Source organism: Coturnix japonica, chromosome 11 (assembly GCF_001577835.2).
Source record: "Coturnix japonica isolate 7356 chromosome 11, Coturnix japonica 2.1, whole genome shotgun sequence".
Taxonomy (NCBI): domain Eukaryota; kingdom Metazoa; phylum Chordata; class Aves; order Galliformes; family Phasianidae; genus Coturnix; species Coturnix japonica.
In genome coordinates this window covers 8,985,780-9,008,802 of record NC_029526.1, presented here as the reverse complement: position 1 = coordinate 9,008,802, position 23,023 = coordinate 8,985,780, and the positions used below count along the sequence as shown (strand labels likewise).

General features: G+C 39.8%; 1 protein-coding gene across 3 annotated transcripts in view; it reads left to right on the top strand.

The window, feature by feature from the left end:
- Nucleotides 1-23,023, top strand: part of PEPD (peptidase D) — a 112,217-nt gene that overhangs the window by 36,622 nt on the left and 52,572 nt on the right. The gene's annotated exons all lie outside the window — the stretch shown is intronic.

Here is a 23,023-nt window from a genome sequence, read left to right as displayed (position 1 = left end):
CTACTCTGCTAATGCTTTATATTAGGCAGTCCCAGACAGTTTCCTAACTCAGATGAATTAATCTTAAAATCTGAATTTAAAAATTGTTTTTTTTAAAAAAAAAAAACACAAACCAACCCTGAGCAATGTTCCAGTTCTGTGTCATAGAGGCACAAAAGCAGGTGCACAACATGCACATAATTCAGCAGGAGGTGCTGAGGATTACCTCCTCAGCATGGAAACCTCCGCCAGGGCCTCATCTGCCTTAGGGGAGAGGCTCTTTGCTGTACTAAGTCCACTCTGAAAGGCTCCAGCTGTCCCAGCCCTGGCAAGCGCTGCTTGTTTCCAGTTGCCCTGCTCGCTTCTCCCCAGCTGCTGGGAAAATGTTGAAGGCAGAACCCCCTGAGGAGGGGAAGCGCAAGTTGCAGTGGAACCTGCAGGAGCTGGTTGGGTTGAGCTGCTGGGCTGTACCGGGGGGAATCCTTGTATTGCTGGCAAGGAGCAGAACAATTCCAATGTATTCCCAGCAACCTCTCAGCGTTTCCCCTTTTCGGGAGGTTGTGTTCACTTTCAGTAGAGGACAGCTTGGTTCACCTTCTGGACATCACTTTAATTAGCTCTTTGTGTAGAGGAAAGATGTTTAATTGCAGGGGTCTCTTCTGTGACTTGTGATTGAAGTTCCACATAATTGGGTTTTATCTTCTGTGGAAAAAATCATGGAATTGGACCATGTGAGTACTTTAAAATAAAACCTTCTATCAACCCACAAATGACAAAGAACAATTACCATGCTGGTAATTAGCAGTTGGCTCCCTCCTTTCTGAGGGAGAGCAGTAGAAGGATGTAGGCAGCATGTGTGCATATGGAACTGCGTTTGATTGCATAGCAAGATGCAACCCAATTATAAATGCTCTGTCATTGTATGTCCTTACAGACTTGTTAGCACGGTTTGTGCAGTGATAATCAATAATTACCCTTCTAATATCTGTTTGGAAATCAAGAGGTAGTCACAATTCTTATTTATATATGCAGTCTGATTTCTGTTGGTGTTTCTTAGAGTGACAATTACTGTTACTTAAATTAGGACAAGAACAAATTTTCTTCCCAAATAAGCAATGCTTTCAGTTTTTACTGAATGTAGCACAGTACTGAGATAGAGAACCAATTGTCATTACTAATGATGAGCTTGGGTTTGCGGATAAGTGAAATGAACTCATAGGACAGCAGGCTGAACTGATTGTTATTTGCTGTGGATTTTGTTCATGCTTATTCAGACAAGTCAAAAGTAAAGACTCTACCATATGTGAGGCTTCAATGAACTTTTGTTCAGTAATTTTTGCTAATTGCTGTAGAAGCAGGGAGATCAGGGGTTTGTTAGTTGTTCTCTTTGGATAACTACAACAGCAACGTAATTGTACACTGACTGAAAGCCCAAGAACTTGAAGGAACTGTGCAAAATACTGAGATGATCTGTTAATAACAGGATGTTGCACATTGACCTTCTGAAAATCAAAAACATTTTAGACAGATGAAAGGAAAATGAGCAGATTCTGTTCTGTGCTGCCAGCATATCCCTTGAATAAATTCTATTCCAAATGGGTTCTTAGAGAATCCTCCTTGCTGTCCTGTGCCAGTGCTGCCTTCCAGTGTCTGTCATGGTGGTTCTTTTGTGTTCATTAATTGTGTTGGTTTTTTTTTCACTATCTCTCTAGGGGCAGAATTGAGTAGATCTGTGTGTCACAGCTACACACTGTGTACACTACACAGGCAGTGTGTAGTGGCTTAGTGTACCTGTTATCAGTGGCACTGAAAAACACATGATTAACATTGTAATTATATGTGAAAGTTGGTGTTAGTTCACTTTTTTCATGCATTTGAGCTTGGTCTCCTTTACAGGATATTTTTTTCCCCCTCAGCTATTCTAACTTTTCGTTATGTCTTGGTCACAATGCTTTCAGTATTGTTCAGAGATGGCAGACTTTGGTGGCTCGGGGCGTGTTAAGGTCTGAGGTCGCAAACAGTAATACGTATGTGAAGTCAATGAAGGCAGGAACAGACAAGGCTGCAAGTGATTGCCCATGGTGAGAGATGCAGTGGCACTGGAGCTTTCTTAGTGTTGAAGTGTCGTACCCACCTGTGCTGGGTTCTGCTGTCCAGGCAGAGCTGAAGACGACCTCTGTAACTTAAGTGAATTGTAAGATAGAATAGAGTTGAACTGCCAGGCAGAAGTGATGGAAAGTGAACTCTAAGTGAAACTTAGAACTGGGGGGGAATCTGAATTGTAATAGAAGAGGTGATGTTTCTGCTAAAAGGAATACGCCCCTGTAGAGAACTCCTCAAAATGCAGCATTAGTTCTGGATTGGTCAGGCTTTGCTTTCACCAGCTTTTTCTGAGTAGATGAAATGGAGCCTCGAGGTGGTCTTGGGAAGTGAGGGGATAGGAAGGGCTTTGCTGAAAACAGAGACTGTCTTTAATTTGTCTAGGGAAACCTATATATTTAAAAGAACCAATGAGGTGTGAGATATTTGAAGATTTTAGATGTTAATCACTGTTATTTGGGACCGTTATTTGGGAGAGTTCCTGCATGAGTTTAGCAAGTTCTTACTGATGTTGTCTGTACCACTTTGTGCTTCATTTCCATCTGGGTTCTAGTACTTGGGACCAGCGTAGTGATTTTACCTCCTTGGACCTAGAATTGGCAGCTTCAGAAAGATTGCTGTCTGCTGTTCTCTGGTACCCTTGTGTACTTCATGATATGTATTGGAAGTTAATTGATTCTTACATTTCAGCCCATCAGTCTGCCATTAACTACTGATTTCTACTGCTGGTACTGAGTCTTTCTGCTCTTCCCTTCAGCCAGTGTGTCTGTTGCTAAGAAGCTCTGGGGGGAAAAGGAGCAGCATCTGCAGAGCTGGAGACTGAAGGCTGAGGCCAGTGAGCAGAGCAATGGGGCCACAGCTTGTTCCTAAATGGGCCTGGAGACATACAGGTTTTGTGACCTGCTTATGGGACACCTGAGCACTTGTGTTATCCCTGCACTAGGAAGGAAGAGTTGAAATGCTCTCAGTAATTAGGAAAGGTGTCATAATTATACATAGTAGTTGCAAAAATGCTCCTGCATCTTCACCAAGAGGATGGAGTGCTGCTGCTTCAGGTTGTTGTCCCAGAAGAACATCTGAATTCTGCAGCTTACTAAATCTGTTTCAGACATTGGCATCAGAAACTGAGTGTCATAATCTTTTAGTACCCTCAAGGCAGTAGGTTTACATATCCCATGTAAGAAATTATGGCATTATTGTCTAAGAATAGCTTGAGTATTCAAAAAAAGCACTGAGAGCAAATTAACCTCTACAGTGGGACCCCAACGTATTCTAATCTAAGCCCTTCCTTTGCTTCTGCTTACACCATGTTGTTGAATTGGAATTCAAACTTCAAGTATTCAATTTGAAACTGAAAGGAACATGGCGAAGCAGTGGTGGTTGTTTGCGTTCTGTGCCACTGAATAGCACTTGTGTGTTACATGCTGTGTGGGTGGCAGCGTGTTTGCTAAGAAGCATAACTGAAGATGAAAGTTTAATTATTTCTTCAAGGCAAATCCTCTTTCCCATGGACTTAAGCTTGCATAAGAAAAATGAAGAGTCATAACGAGTGTAAAAATTGGCTAAAATTAAAAACCATTTATTTTTACCCTATTTATTCTTCTGAATAATAAAACTTCCCCATGGGTTTTTGGAACATATGTGGAATAATTACACTGCAGAAGTGGCACTTCAGTTCAGCTTCTAGAGCTAGGGCAAACATTGTGATTATGCTTCAAGCTTAAGTCTAGGTTTTATAGAAAATCTCATTCTTGAGGCTCTGTTGCCGTCAAGTGCGAAAAACTGTGACCCATGGATTGGTCCCTGTGGGAGCAATTATTCTTTGCAGAGATTTTTTTTTTCCCAACACTGAATATTATAGATGTCAGGAAAAAGTTTAACCCCCCAGTAACTCTAAAAGAATGTTTCCATACCTGCTGGCAAAGGATATCTATTTTGGCTTGTATTTGCAAGCAATTTAAATCTAAGCCAGGATTAAAAAAGAAAACAAAAAACCCTACTTTATAATCAACTCAAAAGTATCGGTGCTGTCTCTTTGTTGCACTTTGCATGTCTCAGTGAAGACAAAATAGGAGCTGAGGCTGCTGGTGCTGCCGAATGCAGTGCTGCACCCGAGACTCACGATAGGATGCTCACACATTGGACGCAGCAGGAGCTGATGGTGAGACTTAATGTTACTGCTGGTGGAGGGGAGAATGTGGAGAGAGAGAGTGTGTTGCTTAGGAACGTGGGTTAACACCTGATACTTGGTGTGGATGAGAGGATTGTTTTGTTCAGCAAGTAGAATGTGTTCACCATGCAGCCGTTGGTCTGTGGGAGGCAGTGGGTAGAATAGTGAGTAAAGTCTAATTCATGCCTTCAGCAGAACCTTTTTCTTTTTGAGGAGATGCAGTGTGTGTGTGTGTGTGTTTTGTGTGCTTAATTTTGGCTTTTTTGTCTTTATTACACATCAATCATCATCTGTCAAAGTGTATGTGTTACCCCGTCCAATTAAAATAATGCACTTATATTAATTAAAAGAGCTGATTCCAAACCAGTAAGTTTCCTGCCCCTACTCCTCTCCATTTTCTCTTGCATCTCCTTAGGTGCTGGGTGTGGTTTGGTCATTAACTATGACAAAGCTGTGATGAAATGTGTAGAATTTGGATAGTGTTGAAAGGCTTTTACAAAGTGGAGCTTGTACTGAGGTGCTAGGAGGGACATCACAGTACCTGTCTGCAGCTGAAGTCGGAGGTGGGCAGGAGCATCTTTAACTGACCTTAATTACTGCACTGAGACATAAGAGAAAAAACAGTCCCAAATACACCAGCCTCAGGACTGGCTTTTCTCTTAGCAAGAACTTGAGTGAAAGGCTGAGTGCTGCTGCCTGCTGAAGGGAGGAGTGGGAAAGAGTTTGAGCTTGTTTGAGCAATACTCTCCAGCAAAAATGTGAAGAAGGCTTGATCTTTACTGGCCTTTCAGAGATTTGGGGAAATAAAAGAAGGAAAAAAGAAAACTTTCCATGCCATCTTTCATAAATGATGATGAAATTTAAAGTCTGATGGGGATGAGCAGGGAAGTGTATCTTTTTATGTATTTCATCTTGCTAGGAAATAACAGTTGCAGCAATAGATAAATAATATTTATTTTTTTTAATTGAGGAAAAGAACATTGCTTCTCTTATTTCATTAGATGGAACACGGATCATCACAGCTGTGCATAGTGATCTCCTGATGTAGACCATGCTCTCCATTTTCTTCTAAATGGGAGTTTCTCCTACATGATTTTGCATATATTTTTTCTTCCGAACAAGTGTTTTGAGCAGGTGAATCATTTATCTTGGCAGTGCTCTTTAAAGCTGGGAGAAGTGGAAATTCACCTTGCCGCTGAAAAGGGAGCTGGGAAAGAGTAAGGATCTGCTGCTACTATCGGTAGTGTGCTTGTAGATATTGCCAGTGGCTTAGAGATCAAAGAGCAGAGAAATAGCTTCACATAAAAGCCCAGGAAATCCAAAGTAGGGAATGAGTAGTGCCTGTTCTTTATTTATGGCATGGCGTGGCTTTGCAATCAATCTACGAAGCTTTGAAGAGAAAAAAATAAAGCTCTGAGGGAAAGGGCAGGACTGTACAATTAGTTGTTACTGTCTGCTGACTTGTCTTCTCTAATTCCAAGGATGTGTGCTGTAAATGAGTGATAGTGTGCAAAATCTAAACTATTGCCCAATTCCTTTGTAGATGCAAGCTGAGGTGCAGTTCTCATCACGCTGGTTCTTGGGGGATATTCGGTTTCATCTTAACTGTAGATTACGTGTAGGCTGCTGTAGTTGGAAGAATTTAACAAGGGCTCTGTCTGTGGTGTAACTTTTAGCTCTTGTACATCAAATTCCTTCTCTGATCTCCTCTTCTTTCATCTCTGCTGTGTGTCTTTCATTAAAGAATTGGCTGGTGAAGTAGATGTGGTAGTTCAGAGTGTTTTCAGAACCACGTGTATGAGTATCTTTTTACTCAAGTAAATCAGTATGGTTTAGAAATGCGGTTTGTGATTGTCAAGACAATATTTGAGACTGATGGTCTGTTATCTTATATGAGATGGACACTTGAAAGGCTGATAGCTGCCTCTGGGCATTGCTCAGTTTCAGTTTAATGTGTTTCAGAGTTTGGTCGTACTGTGGCTGTGGATGGACAGTGTCATTTTTATGGTTAGTGGGGCAGTTGTGGGGGATGTGGGGATTTACTATCCACATACATTAGTAATAACATGGGCGTGATGAAGAGTAGATTTTTCTGATCTGAAAGTTTTAGCCTATTTTACAGCAGTTTATTCTACTGTTCAAAACCATTAATTTACTATTAAAATCCAGGAAACTTGTGTGTTAATAATGTGAAAAATCAAAACAATTGTCCAAAAGTACAGATTTAGTTCCTGTAGTGCATGCAGAGTGCTGTCAGTGTCATTGCTGCTCTATGAACACGCACATAATCCCAGGTTTTTAGTTTCTTTCTGATAAGAAACAGATGTGACTTTTAACAGGGATTGTGGAGGACGTTTTACAGTGTGGCTGCTGATGTATATGATGTTCATTTCATGTTCATTTCCAGAAGTAGTAATTTGCAAACCCATGCAAGGTTTTCATAGTAACAATCCAGCCAGTGTTACTTGCTTTTCATATTTCAATCTCATCAGTTGTGTTTTATTCTTAAAATTATATTCCTCACTTTTGTTTCTCACTGTATGTAGGAATATTAACTTCAATGTAAAAGGTAGCGTAGGCACAAATGAATCTATTTCTTCATTGTTCTGTTTGTTTTCAGTGCTTCCTTGCTTCTACCCATTCATTATTTCACTATCAAGACTACTTGAAACTTGGAGCATAAACAGCAAAATGTTTGGTGCTCCATCTTTTACGTAGTTAATAAATGTATCAGATCCTCAAAGTGTAAATCAAATTACGTACCTATTACACTTTACATAGGAGAAACAAAATATGAAATATTTCACAGTACAGAAAACCACGTGTGAATCAAACTTTTTTATTGTTCCTAAGAGATACAATTTTGACAATATTATAAGCTTGCGATTTATTTGCAGGGTGAGTTGGCACATGGTTTCAATGAAAGCAATATTCCTCCAATATTCTGCTAATCAGAACGTGTTTTTAAAGCCAGTGTTCTTGCTGACTTGTGCTGCTGTATGAGAGTATCTGTTTGAGCTCCCTGGAAGTGTCTCCGCCACACACCCTGTGGTGATGCTCACAGACTTTGTGTGATGTTGCTGGCTTGAGTTTGAATCATGTAAACTTTCAGTCTACACTGAGGAATGTTCTTAGAGAATAATAATAAAAATACAAAACAAAAACCTGTTAAGGGCTGAGAGGGGAAAAGAAAGTATTTTTTTTTCCCATACAGACCTGATCTTGGCTTAGCAAAGAAAGTTGGCCTTGATGTTCTTATGCTCTCTCATGCTTTGAAAGAATGGCCTTATGTGACTGTCCATAGAGTTTTGTTGATAGGAATTTAGATTTTCTTAAGTAAACCCATTCCAAATACTGTTTTGTGAGACATTGCTCTAAAAATGTTAAATAACATAGCACATAAATCAGAATCCTCGCTCCTGATCTACATGCAGGCTGTTAAAGAAGGGTTAAGCAAAATCATAAACACCTGCAGCTTATCTGCAGCGATGAGGAGGAAAATACCAGTTGGTCTTGCCTTTTATGATCAGTTGTTAAAATTCAACTCAGCCCGCTCTCCCTAGAAGTTAACTTGGCTTTTCCTCTCTGTTAGAGCGAAGTATTGACTTAGAGCAGTGTCTCACCAGCACCATCGCCCTTCTCAGCTGAATAATGACATCTGAGAGGAGGGAGGAGGCTTGTCCTCGTAACAGCAGTCCTGGGTTCACAGAGTCATAGAATCGTCTGAGTCAGAAGGGGCCTTTAAAGGTTATCTGGTCCAGCTTCCCTGCAATGAAGAGAGATGTCTACAGCTCAGTGGGGATGCTCAGAGCCTGGACCAGCCTGACCTTGAATGTCTCTAGGGATGGGATGTCCACCACGTCTCTGATATATATATTGCAGTTTTCCAGGGATTACTAATTGCATTAAGAATTACCTTGATTTCCTGATGCCTCAATTAATTTTAATGTTTCCCACAAGGTTTAGGCAGTCGGTCTGAATTGCAGCCTGTGAAGCTTTAATTTGTACTGTGAAACAGAGCAGCATTGATTCCTGTTAGTTTGTTCAAAGCTGGGAGAAAGAATGCCAAAAGTGGCATTATTAAGGTTGCTCTTGTTGTCTTAAATTGCATCAGTAGCTGGCAGAAGGCGAGCCAAGGCTGCTAATTGCATGCTGCTACAAGGAAGCAGAAAGCAGTACCACAGAAGTGGTGACATGGGCATTTTATGAGCGTGTCCCTGGATGTTAGCTAATTATATTATTTGTAGGTATGTGGGGAATTGAATGAGATATTTAAAGGCCTTTGCCATGGTACTTCACTCCCCACCTTAGGATTTGTTACATGTGTCTTTAGTCTGCAAAAAGTATTTATGCCACCAACAGCCCATGGTCACTGAGTGGTAGCACAATTGTTATGGCCACTGCAGTGAGGAAAAGCAAACAGCACAGCCCCGGTTCAGGAGAAATGAATACAAATGGGAACTGTATGTTGCAGGAAAATGCCTTGGCAGCATGTGAAGACTTAGTGGGGATTTGGTGTGTGGTGCTCATCTGTTGTCTTAGAAATCTAGGCAATAAAAAAGCAGTATCTGTAATGACATTCAGAGGTCTTGATTTTCAGAGTGATTAGAAAGAGTGAATGCTGTGCTGAGTTGGAGTAAAGAATTAAGAAGAGACTTTGCTTGAATGATACAGAAGCCCAAAGGGATTAGGGAAGAGAGATGCTTATAAGACTACTAAACCGAGTAGCTAGGGGGAGGAAATATAGACATGTTCCTTAGCCATCAAAGAATCTTTACAAATTCCACGTGAATTCAGATATTGGAATAGTTCAATGAAGCATGAATCAAGAAGCTGTAAAAACAAAACCAAATCCCTCGTAAATGGGGTTCTAGGAAATGGAGAGTGGGGAATGGGAAGCACTGTTTCTGGCAGTGGGAAGCAGAGAAGATTTCATGGGTTTGTAAACCATTATTTGTTTGCTTGGTTTTTTCCTCAGTAGTCAAAGAAGGTTCACAGAGAAGTGATGGTAGTTGTAGATTGCAAACTCAGAAGCTGGACGTGCCTGATCTTACAGATACGATTGTATTTATCCTGATAAAAATAGGTAGCTTGTAGAATATTTTATACTTTATCTTTTTCCAAGTAGGAAACTGTGTCTGATTTATTCTGTGTGGGGTGTAGCAGTATTCCTATTTAAGGATTCATTGCACTCAAGAGTCCCCAGTAAATGAATTATGTCTTGGCCTAAACACGTGCTTTTCTCTGAGGCTCGGGGCTGTTGTTCTGTGTATGAGTGTGTCAGGATATTAGTGTGTGCTGGTGTGACACATTGCCTCATGGAGGCTATCCCTTCTGTATGCATCCTGTGGCATGAAAATAGACATTTATTTATACAGTTAACTCATTAGTGGCAGTAGATGAACCTGTACAGCTGTTGGTTTGTTTTTTCATTAAAGACTGGTAGAAACCAGTTGCTGGAAGAAGCACGGAGGAGCAGAAGTGTTTTCTCAAGGACAGGTGGGGGCTGGGTCAGCACTGGTGACTGTGAGCTCACCTGGTGCACAAGGAGCTGTGAGAGAAATAGATCCATCTGTTTTCATTGTCCAGGGTAGCAGGGAAGGAAAAGAGTGGCTAGAGAGTGAAAAATATATTGGATTTCTTTCAGCTTAAATTATCAAAGTGCTGCTGCTAATGTGAGGAAGGACATTGGTTCTTGAGGGTGATTCTGTCCTATTGGATGCTCTAGGAATTTGTGCTTTGGTATTTTGGGAACATGGGCTTGAATTTCCAGGATTCTTAAGCCAATCTTGATTTAAAAGCTTGTCTAATAATCCAGGAGGGGCATGAAGAGATTCCACATCTCAGAAATGAGTAGCAGCAGCCTGTGTGATCTGCTTGCCATCTTCTGAGCAGCCCTGCAGTGCCCTGGGTCACTGTGCGGGCAGCTGCTCTGCAGTGGGATGGAGGAGCTGCTTGAGCCTCCTGTCCTGAGCACAGCTCTGCACCTAGAAAGACATTGCATAAAGTGATATCTGTTGGAGTTCATAGGAGTAATTAAGATAAGAGCCTGAAATACTTGAATAAAAGTGCTCCTGCTGCTTGTTCTTGTTAAACAAAATTGAGAGTGATGCATAACATCTTGGTTTAAAGTTTTGCTTTGGTTCCATTCTTGATATGTATAATAGTAATGGCTTCGTGTCTTTGGTTTGTGAAAATTGGGCTTCTACCCTTCATACTTTATCTGTCATGGAGCTGGGTTATCTACCCAGTTAAAAATTATGTTTCAACTACTGGTCTATTTTGTATGCAGGTGGCATGAAAATGAGGATTGATTTTGTAGGATGGGGCAAGCAGAAATTATGATTTAAAAGCCAGTGCTGTCTCTAGCAAAATGCTGCTACACGTTCTTCTTTCCTGTAGTGATTTTCTGATTAGTTCAATGTCAAACAATCTCCTTTCCCTCACTCATTCTTGTAGACCTTTGCTCAAGTACCTGTATTAAGTAATTTGAATTTATTATGGTAAGCTACATACACTTAGCAGTTCAGCAGAATGCTTGTCACTTTGCTGCAGAGCATCTCATGTGCTGTGACCTAACCAGTTCTGACAGCAGAGAGAGTTCAACCACAGCATAGAGTTGTGATGGTACTTACGGTGCTAGGAGGTCTGCCTGAGTACAGTATCCACTTAATGCAGCCTAAATCCAGGGAGCTGCCTGCTGGTCCTGCCACGTTCTCTAATGGCTGTTAATAACAGCTGTTCTGGTCACCCTTCTGACTGAAAATCTATCTGGTGCTGTTGCATCTCATGAGGCAGATCAAAATTGACATTTTTATTGATGCGACTGGTTTCTACTGAATACTTGGGGACAAATAAAAGTAACTGAACTCAAAAAGGAGGGGAAAGGTCGTTTGTTTGGTGGAATTACCAGCGAGCTGAAATGGGTAGTTAAATAAGTGCTCCTTTAAAAATACAGTTTGAAATATATTTGAAAAATGAAGAATTAAGATGAGCTTTTTAGCTATCAGTTGTTTTAATAATCTACATTTATGTTCTTGAATATAAAAATCATTTCATGATTAACTTTATTATACGAATCCATGATGCAGACAAATCTCATTTAACTCTTCCAGTGGATGTAGTATTTAAAGTGAAGAGTTTGCTACACAATTGTTTCAAAATGAAGTGAATTCTCTTTGTTAGCTGTTGCTGTTTCCAAGCTACTTTGATGTAACATAGAGGGTCCAAATAGTGATGTATATTTTAGTGGATCATCCAGTACTGATTTGCAGGGGGTGGGGGAAAGGAAAGAAACTGGAATGTGCAGAGTGTGGCTGTGGAAGGCGCCCAGTTGAGATCCTGGTGAGGGAAGCTGATTTGTCAACAATAGAAATGCAGTGTTCCAGCAGTGGAGGACAAGTGCTTAAAGAAACCTGGATTTAGTTTTTTAAATTAGATTACATTTTGTAGATAAACTGAACTCCATGACTGTAATACACTTAGCCTTCGGTAATGCATTTAACTTATCACACAGTACTATAATTAGTTGTATGTGATACTAATAAGGTACACATTAAGTAGATGTAAACTGGCTAACTGACAGCTGTTAGGATCAAATCCTTTTTTAATGAAGCGTCATTTTTTTTTTTCTTCCTGATTATGGCTACAGAGGAGTTGATCTTAAGTCTGATGGTATTTGACTTATCAGATGTAATTCCTAGATCCCAATAAATCATATAGATTTGGATCTTTGAGAGTTCCTAGGTCATCAGAGGATGACACAGGATGGATGCCAAGCTTATGGTGAGCATCCAGAAAAGGGCCACAAGGATGATCAGATTGGCTGAAGGAGATGTGCTTGTTCAGTCTGCAGAAGAATTCAGGGAGACCTTGTTACAGCCTTCCAGTTTTTCACTGGAAAAGTGGGGGAAGTTTTTCACTGAGAGGATGGTGAGGTGCTGGGAATGGTTTCTCAGTGAGGATGTGGATGCCCCATCCCTGGAGGTGTTTATGGCCAGGTTGGATGGGATGCTGGGCAGCCTGAGATGGTGCTTGATCTACTGGTTGGCAACCCAGCCTCTGGCACGGAAGTTGGAATTATGTGATCCTTGAGGCCCCTTCCAATTCAAGTCATTCTATGATTAAAATGGTGGAAGGTTAAGTTGTATGATTTGAAACATTTGATCAGCTGAGCTTGTTATTTTGTATTATTGGTACAAAATATGCTTTTATGTATACAAGAGAGGTCAAATTTAAGAAAGATTTGGGTGAAAGCTACAGAATACTGACAGCGTTATCTGGACGTAAATTAGAAATGAGAGCCTGCAAACAGCAGAACACATCGTCTGTGTGGTGAAACACTCAGAAAGAGCTAATGAGGCTTCTAAATCTGCATCAGAACAAAGGCTTTATTACCTCAGGGAACAAATTTAGTCCAAGGTAACTTTTCTTTAATTCTTTGTCTATAATACTTGTGTTTGATGTCAGCGTAGAAAGCAGTATTCTAATGTCAGCTCCATTTTAAAACCGGTGCAAAGAGAAAAGGTTTTCACAAGAATTAAGAGTGCCTTTATGCAGAGTTAAGTGGGCATAGGCATTTTGGTACATGCTTAAATGAGCATCCTTTAAAGACCACGCTTTAAAGTGTGTGTTCCACTTCAGTAAGATTAAGTGGTCTAAGCAATGTATGGGTACTGGTGGAGCTACTTCAGCATGTGAACAGAAAGCCCCATGCAGTTCTTAGCTGATACCAGTTCATACTGCCTGTTTCCCTGTCTTCCTGTGTGCCTTCATCCTCTCCTGAGGGGAAGGAGCTGTGTTTGGTAGGTCACAAGTCTGTATAAAGAGAACAGGTGATGTCATTTTGGTCCAAAAGACTGTGCCTCCTGCAGATGCAACCTTGCTGTGAAGTTTCGCATCTTGACACAAGCAGTTTCAATTCTGGAGTGTATATGCAGCTTTTCCATTTCTTTTTGGATAGATAGAAAAATCACACTCTGGCCAAGTACTGGGATTCCTTTTACTTACTGCTTTGGAGCCTCTGCAGCACCAGGAGTGGCGTAACTGAAACACCCTCAAGAGTTTTAGGCAAGCAGTAAAATGTTGCTGTGTTTTTATAGCTGGTTGATGTCATCTTCGATTCTGCGTGGTGTTAATTCTTTCTAATGAAAGCAGGGGATGTGCAGAAACTGATGAGCACTGAGCTAGGCAATTTCCTGTATGTTGCTTACGAGCCTTGCCTGACAACTTAAATTGTTTCAAGTTCTTCAGAGGCTGATCTTCCTCTTCACTTTCATCTGAATGACGGTTCCTAACAGGCAACGTGGACCAAAGGAACCACAATCAGTATTATGGATTTGTTCGTAGGTCTGAGTGAGGAGAGCAGCAAGTGCTTCGGTTCTTGAGTTACCTTTACTGAATGCTTTTCATTTTACTCCCCATGTGTACCTGGTAACAGTGTTTATTTTGAAGGTTGTATGTATGTGGAAAGTTCTTAGGAGCTTTAGTTTTTAAAGCTTTATTCTCATGAATGTCGCTTTGTAACATTCACCACACATGAGCAGAATAGCAGGTATGTTGACACTTCCAGGCCAGCTTGCAGCAGCGTATGTCCTCCTGTGTCCTTTGCAATGCTTTCTGATGCTGTTACATCAGACAAACTTGGATTTAAGTTTCTGGGACAGAAGATTGCTGGATGCTCAACAGATTAATCTGGACATTTCTAGCTATATAATGTTAAGCTGTTGATACATGTTTTCTTTACTCTGAGTCTTTTCCAAAGACTTACAAGTCCGCTCTAGATTTTTATAACAGATACTTCATGCCCCAGGAGTAGATCCTTGGAGTCATCTATCTCAGGCTTGGCTCTCAAAAGAGTAATTCCATGGGATTGAAGAGGCAAGTGTTTGAAATTCAGGAGGCTATAAAATTGATTTTTCCATAAAGAAGTAATTTGTGGTAAATGTTGTGGTCCTCTGGGCAGCTATTCACTCATTTTATATGACCAGGACCCTTGAAACATGGGCAGAAAGATTAGAGAAGGACATTTCTGATCTGTCATTTATCTGCACAAGCCAAGGAAACTTTTTCCTTTCTTTTGACCATGTAGTATCTGGAAGCAGATCCAGCCACGCACACCTCTTACTGTAGGCTCCTTGGGGTGCTGGGTCTAGGTCTTGGTCTAGGAATGAAAACTGTGATTTTAAGAAAAATGTGGATAATATCCTGTAGTCAATTCCTCCTCCAGAGGAAGTGAGAGTCTCTCCCTTCCCATGTTTGTGGTGTGCAGGAGGTACTTGGCATGGTGTTGTACACTCTGTCCTTGCCTGAGTGGAAGGTCTCTTTAGGCAGAGAAGGAAGTGAATGCATACTGGACAAAGTGCCTTCTTCACACAAAAGCACTTAATATACTTAGCATTTAAATAGAGAAATTTATCTGTAAAGAAGGCAAGCAGTTGCTTTCAACCATATACCTCTGATTATCTTCTAAAATAATGTTACGTTTCTGTTACTGGGACTTATTACTGTCCTTTCTGAGCACTTCTCTAACAAACAGAATATTTTTTCTCAAATATTTCTCACTTAATATGATTGTGCATGCTGTCTTTAAGTATACGTGTCCATGGCCATCTACTGGGAGGAGCCATAAGAGACAGTAAGAACAGTATCCTGGTTAGGAGGCCAGGTAATGTGATGTGGTGGAACACACATTATGTACTATAGGTTACAAATGTGAGTTTTTTTCTTCAGAGTAGATCTGTTGTAGTCTTTTTAAAAAGTATGGGGTGCTCTTGATAAACCTTGATAAAGCATGTGGGCACAACCACGTTTATCCCTGACATCTGTTAAGTCTGAATACTTAAATATCCAAAATATCTTTTCAGACATGTTCTGCTCAGGAGGTAGCTGTGTGCTCTTCATTATGTTCTGTTGTTTCTGTTTAATCAGGATATAAATGTGCAGCCTTCTTGGTGAAACATTTTTGTTCCATACGCAAAGATTGACAAAAAGGAAAATGAGAAGGTTTATATGACTCAGACTGTGCAGAACCTTGCCCTGTGTATTGAAATGTGTACAATGACTTCATCATAACTGCCTGTGATGTGGAAACATCTTACCATCAGCATTTGTTAAATAATTGATATTTTTAAAGAAAACTTAAAGTGAACCCAGCAATTTCGTTATCAATCCAAACAGAAAAAAATAAGCTTATGAAAATTAAATCTAACATCTAAGCCAATAAAAATAATATATGCTTTGGGTTGTTTGTCAAGTACAGTTTATTAGGAAACTTAACCACGTTTCTCTTTTAAGCTTATTCGTTTCTTTGTGCCCAATTCAGATCACTGAAATTAATGAAATACTACTGCTAAACTTACTCTTTGGTTCTACTACTTGGAACATTCCAAACAGAGTTGAAAAACATGTTTAATACATTTAATTCATTGGCTGTGAAGTTGTGTCAGCAAAAAATGTTTATGATGCTAACATGCAGTGGTAAAGGCTGGATTACTGCAGGACATTGGATGTTCAAGAATTTTGCAGGCATACATGAGTAATAATAAGGATAAAGTATTTATCTTCATTACGGTCACTTACAGCTAATTTCTTTTTAGCATTTTAACAGGATCTATAGGGAGTCATTTGGATTTTAGGTTTGGAGATAATTGAGTACCTTTCTGCTGCAGAGAAGAAACGCAGAGAGAATTGGCTCAAAGCTAGAACAAGATTCCTGTACTAGCACATACATTAAACTTCCTTTTATTTGGTTGTCACCCCAATAGGAATGATTAGTGGGTTGTGAAGAAAGAAAATGTATTGCATTACATCTATTAAAGCATGTTTTATATGTAACAGTAATTAAAATATAATTGAAATCATGAGTTCTCCTAATTATTGGCTTTACATAATGCATAGTTAAAGAGTGAGCGTCTATAAATGTGTCCTTTTTACACATCCAGAAATGGTTTGCTGGCAGCATTTTAATTAAAGATGGATTAGTTAAAATGCAGTTTAATCATTCTGTCATCAAAGGATTTAGACCTCATTAATTAGCTGTTGATAAATAGGTTTAAACTGCAAAAAATTTAATTTAAAATATGCCAGTTGAGATCTGGAATTATTAGAATTGGAGAAATGAGTCTAAGAATTTCATGCCTTCTCTTTTTGTAATATGAGATTAAGCATGAAGTCTAGACTACCACACAGAATTTAGTTTTATATTGTTTCTAATGGACTCGAGTACAAGAGTGCTTCAGAACTGTTGAAGAAATAGGAGATCCTTCTTAGGGACCATTACTTTGCGGTGTGGTGATAGGTGTCTGTTCTGTGTATTTGGTGAAGACTGTAAACCTGTTTAAAAATCCTGTGGTGTATAAAGGGATTGTGGTGCTGTGTTAACTGTCTAAATGCAGTGGATGGGAAGTTTCAGACGTGCAAGCAGGAATGTGAATCAAAATGCAGAAACCAACAATCGTGTAGGACTCGCTAAAGTCTTAATGAAATCCTTTGTTATAATAACTTGCGTTATTTTCGTAGCAGTTCCATTGCAGACTTTGCAAATATGGAAGAGCCACATGCAATACAAAGTTGCTGTAGGGTTGAGCTTGTATGTATGGCAGAAGAGTCAGGTAGGCCTTGACTCATAGAATCATTGAGTTTAGGAAAGACCTCCCATCTAGCCCAGCCATCAGCCCATCACTACCACACAAGTTTTTGAGAATTAACATTAAAATCTTTGCAGGTTTGTACTTGTAATCAGTTTAATTTCTATCAAACAGTAACTATAAGGATATTAATAGTTGTCATAATATTTGAATCCATAAGTCAGCTGATTTTTATGCAGTTTAATCAATTCTGACAAATGATAGATGCATTTTCCATGTACATTTAAATGAGTTTCAGGAAAGTACTAATTTGACAGCCACACTGAAGGTTTTCTTTAAATAGTTCTTGAATTCAAGTTCAAGATCAAGGGATTGATTGATTGAAGAGGTGTTTTTGCAGCGTGCTCCTGCAGCTGCCTGTCTCTGTGCAAGGAGGCAGGGGACACGATTCCATAGGCATTATTAAACTATTGTGTGGTATCATGGCGTGTATTTGTTTTCTGCCCCAAAATCTATTGTTAAAATTTTATGTGTGCAAAGTGATGGGGGAAAGCCTGCATTGTGTGGAACAGTTAGCTCCTGTAATACAGGGATGGCTGGGAGATTTAAAGCAAAAAAGAAAACGTGTGGGAGAGAGAGAATGCGATTCCTGATTTTGTAAAATCACAGACCTCTGTAGCTGTGCCAAAAAAGACAAAACATCACTAATGTTGTATGGGCTTCTCAGTTATCTTTTATGTAAGACAGGAAGTTTACATTTCCCAATTATACTATTAAAATGCTGATTTTTTTCCCTCACCTTAGTCTAAGTAAGGTCTTGAACTGTGATTATTGATTACCTTCGATCACTGTAGATCATATGTGATGCTTGTGACAGTGCTGGGCTTTGTCTTATGTATGGGCTTCCTGTTTCATGTATCTCTGGTTTCCAGGTAGCACTGACAGCTGGTGAAATGGCTTTGCCTTCATGGGCTTTGTTTCCTGAAGGAATGCATTTCTTCTGGTCTGTGTACTTTTGTATGATTAAAATATATCTGCATGTGGGCTGGACTTGCCCTCTGCTCCTGCCCTGAGTTCTGGCTTGTCATCCATCTTAGTGCAGAGAAGTAGCACATTTAGAAATACCAACATGAATTTTTGATTACCAAGGTGAGACCATTCATGTCTATGCTGCTTCTACTCAGCTTTTCCTTATTTCATTATAGATGTTCTGCACTGTAGTTACATTAATATTCTACTAGTTTCATGTCATACCTGCTTACTAAAGTTATGGTCCTTCTGTTCCTCCTGAACTCAAACGACATTTTTCTCTTCTAACCACCTATTATTACCTGGAGTTTGCTGCAAATAATAAAAATAACTGAGTTAAAGAGAATAAAAAAATGAGATCAGAATTTAGAATGGTAGACTTTTCTCAAAAAATGTCACAGTTCTGCCTTGTGCATGGCACAAATACCTCACGATGCAGAAACTTGCGGTATTTTTGGCTAATATTAAACTTCAGCTGCTGCACTCGGTGGCAGAGCAGCCCAGCCATCAGGATGTCAGCAGCAGTGGCCTCAGCAGTTGAGTTTAAGAGGTCGGTGCATAGAAGTGTTTTTCTTTCCTGGTATTTCTGGAGAGCATGTTCTATTCTAAGCAGTTCCTAGCCATGTGGACCACCTAGTTGATAATATTGCCTATATAAAATCTTTAATGATGTCTCCTGGGACCTGGGTCTGAAATATAGGAGAAACTTTAGTTCATCTGCTCAGAGCATTAATTCTGCTTGATCTGATGGTAATTTTAATCCACCATTTGTTCATGAATAGGAATCCGGGTGGTTTTTGCTCTTCTCCACTCCCCTTTATTCTCTCATGCTGAAGCTTTGACACAATGAGATTTTACTGAAACAACCTTGGACATGTTTTGCAATACTGTAGCATTGTGTTGTGAAAAGAATGAAATTGGGATCTGATAAATGAAACCTTAAAAACATCTGGTAGCCCATGGAAAAGGAACAACATTGCAAAAGTAGTATAACAAAGCAAAGTATTGTGTTTAAGAACATTGTGGCTTCTGAACAAAGCATTGCTTGCCTGGGTTTATGTCCCATGCTCAGCTGTTAGTCCAAGATCAGAAAGCCTTCCCCCTTCTGTTTGGTGTGTAAGTACTTCAGATACCAAACTGTATTTACTATGGCTTAATAGTTACATGTGATTTGGGCTTTATAGCTTCCTTGTGTGAAATACAATGTCTAGATGATCAAAACAGGGGCTGTCAGTCCTGCTATAAATAGATCAAAATTCAGCCTTTTGTGAATTCTTTGGGGAAAAAAAAGCTTTGGTTTTTAGCCTGTGTTGTGGCTGTTCTTGATACTGAACACTGTACAAAAGCATAAGGGCACAGTGTTGTTGTAATTCAGAAGTAATTCAATTCTCATAGCTATTCACCTATGTCTTGCAACTGTACTTGTAAAAAAAAAAGAAAGAAAATCCTCTGAGTGCTGTACCAAATTCTCTTAAGCTACTGTGGTTTCAATTCATGGTTTCAAAGTTGAAAAACCACCTGCTTGCATTTCAAGGCGAGTCTCGCGGGCTTTGTTCAAAGAATGCTGTTTTTGAAGTGTGTGAAGGTTTCTTTTTATTAGGAGGCAACTTTCTCAAAAGTGCGCTGAGGAAATTATTGTGAATCCGAAACATCCTCAAGCCAGTGAGTGATTGTTTGTGGGGGGAAACATTGATTGTATTTTCAGTACAAGCACCTTAATGGGTTACTGACCCAAGATATCCTTGACATGGATTGTGTGCTTCACAAGGGAGGTTAAGCTGCTGATAGCCAGTCTGTGATATGCAGTCTGCAGAACTGGTGTCAGAGCCAGCAGTAGGCAGCAGGTGTGCTCCTGAAGAGGCTCCCTTATCTGGCAGTAATGGTGATTTAATGAGGTTGGTTGTCTGGCCTAAGCAGACTTGGGGTGGGTGGGTAGTTGTTCCTCCCCTGCCAAGTCCTGCAGCCTGGGTTACTTGAAGACACCCAACTGGGGTAGAGGGGTCGTGGGGAGATGCCCGTGAGGATGTGTTGGGTAATGTCACAGAAACTTGACCTAAAGTACTTAATTTTATTTGTATTTAGAAGTTGAAGCTTTCTGATCTAGAGTGTCTTGGCTTTGGAAGTGAATAGCTGAGAAGTATAAATTGTGGTTGTCTTCTGAATATCATGACTCAGAGCAAACGGCAGGAATTTAAATTAGAGATTACTTGTTTACTTCTTTGGGGAAATAAAAACCCCACTTGGCAGAGAGGACATGAATGCATTTTATTTTGGTAACGTGGAAGACCTGAAAAGAAGTGTGGGGGAAGTCATTACTGATTGTTACTGTCCCTCCTCCCTTAAGTGCCTGTGTTCCATGAATCTATCTGAGTTAGGAGGATGGTTAATATTAAACTATTGGTTTCAATTTGCGTTCCTGGCATGGATCTGTTTGGATATGTAAGAATGCATTAATCAGCTGTAGGAACTGGACCGAAGGTGATTTTAAGATGCCATGTCAGAGTGGTTCACACAACTTGTCAGACCGTCCATAGCAGGTTTTACTGTAGGACCTTTTGGAGTTGTGACTTTTCAAACATTTTGGAAGTTTGTTTGAATGTATGCAGTACTTCTCAAAAATACCACGTGTACATGCTTTCCTGTTATTTCTAATGATGAAGAACCCACACAGTCCATACTTGGCAGAGCAATGGTGATGATGTTAATGTGTGCCTCAGCAAATCTACAAGAGTTGGAGTGGGGTGGGAGCCGTTCTGTGAGATTTACTTGAGTTAATGGAGGTTGGTGTTTCCTCTTCCTTTGTTAAATGGGGAGGAACAAAAAACACTTGAGGTTTTTTTTAAAGCTACAATTAAATTCTATTATAATATTGCCAGTCAGTTAAAGATGATGGTGTTTCTGGCACCAAAACCAGAATGCATCGTTGTGTTTATTGTTAAAAGAAGAAAGGAGAGGAAGGAAAAAAGATGTTGTTCCAAAGCAGTGAATATGTGCTTAAAAGGTAAAATCTCACATGCAAGTACACCAGTGGCTGATCTGTATACATGACTGAGATGGTAAGTGCATGATAAGTAATACATACACCCTCCAGGGAAATACTGCATAAAACATGGCAGAAAAGCTTTGAAACACATGAAAGAGGAAAGGAAGATGCTTAACTCTTGTATCTGTTGGTTGCATTAAATGCTCACGGAGTGCATCCAGCATTAGCATGAAGCTGCCTCTGCTCATAAAGAGTAGGGAGAGGTCAAGATGCAGTGTTTGCAGTAAAAATGGAGCACCACGTTTAATGATATTCTATCCGACTATCTCAGGCTTCTCACCTGTGCATTCCACTTTTTGATAAAGACTATTCCAGTGTATAAAAGTGAAACCCTGGTGTGATGGGGTTTAGTGGCAGGATCTGCTTTGTCTTCAGTGGAGCCAGGGTTTTAACTACAAAGTACTGGCAGCTTCTGTAATTCTGTATCTATGTGGGCCTTTTTTTTCTTTTTTTTTTTTTTTTTGGCTTTGAAAAGCCACTTTTACCATTAAAAGGATATGCCATCCTTCACTTATTTTAGACAGGCTATGCAAAGCAATGTGTGATAGCGATGCTGTATTTCTTGCCAACCACCTGAATGTGTTTCTGATGAGTCATAGTCTGAAAAAGTAAATTCACAGCGATGTGAGTAGTTTTACTGCTTGTACTGGGAAACTCATGACCTGGCAGTTAGGTTTTCTTCAGCTCCATCACATAAACAGCTCCTCACTTTGTAAAGAAAGTCCACAGTGTTTGATGAAATAATCAGATTTCCTTTTTTAGAAAAAAAAGTTCAAGCAGCAGATGGAAAATACGAAGCCTGTCTTAATTTATTTACTGCTTTTTACTGCTAATCTGGGAGTACTGCAAAAGGTGACTGCTGTTATTGTGCCGCACAGTTTCATATAAATTCCAACCATGAATATGTGATCAGTTGTCATATGGAAAAACAAGCCCTGCTATCCCTGCATCAGTGATGATGGAAGGATGTTTACAACCTTCATTATTTCATTCTTAAAGCTCTTTAGAAGGTTACTTAAAGTTTCTGACTGGAGGAAATACTTTATCCAATAATTTAGCTTGAAGGGTCTATAAAACACAATAAAAGTTGCTTCCCGGGACATAACTATACTTATATAACGGCATAAAATATTGTTTTGCGAAATGTTTGTGCTGTGCGGTATCCTGTAGAATAAACCTTGCCTGCAGGTGTGCTGGGAGGAGCACGTCTGTAACTTGGCTTCTATGTGAGGTGCCCATTTGGTGAAGAACCGACTGTACCAGGGCAAATGGTGGTTTTGATTATTAATTTCCTTAGCCAAATGCAGTGTCCTCTCACTACATCAGTTCCTCCTTAGCTTCTCTTTCATTTGACTTGCACTTTGCAGTTACTGGTTTCTGGGGTTGGAAAAAAAATGAGTTTTTCTGCTTTGCAAAGCCACAATGGTTTGTGCAGAAAGTAAATCTTGTAAAGCGTGTCTCCCTACTAAGTCCTTAAATGTAGGCTTTTCTTTGTCCTTTTGTGATCAATCTGTACGGTTTGCTTTGTTTCTCTTTAAATACTGTCATCTTGTGTAATTTTAAACTCCAGTTTGGATTTACAGGCATGTAATGTCTTTAATATCCTTCAAAGAACTTGAATTGTGTTCTGTGGATTGTTTCTGCAGGATAAAATCACAACATCTCTATTCTTTGAATAGCGCCATTATCACTCTGTGTTAATGAAATGATTTCAGTATTACAACAAATGAGTTTTTGAATCCATTCAGTATTAAAGAGAATTGGATTGTAATTAGAACATATTTCAAAAAGAGTAAAAGGATCCATGGTATGTGCTTAGCTCTTAAAACACCTAATGCTATATTAATTGTGCTTTGGGCACATCTGCCCTCCTATGAAGGGGACTTTGACAGTAAAGATGAAAACGTTTTAATGCTTTTGAGGCTGAAGAGCTCCTCCAACAGGATGTCACTGCAACGGGGAGCAGCATTCACAGGCACTGTGCTGCACTTAAATAAGGGGTGAGGTGACCCACGGAGCTATCGAGCTGTGGGGCATGAGCTCAACGAGTGCTCACCTAGGCAGGTAACCCAGTAATAAGGCAGGATTGGTAGCAGCTCAGCTGTGCTGTGGCAA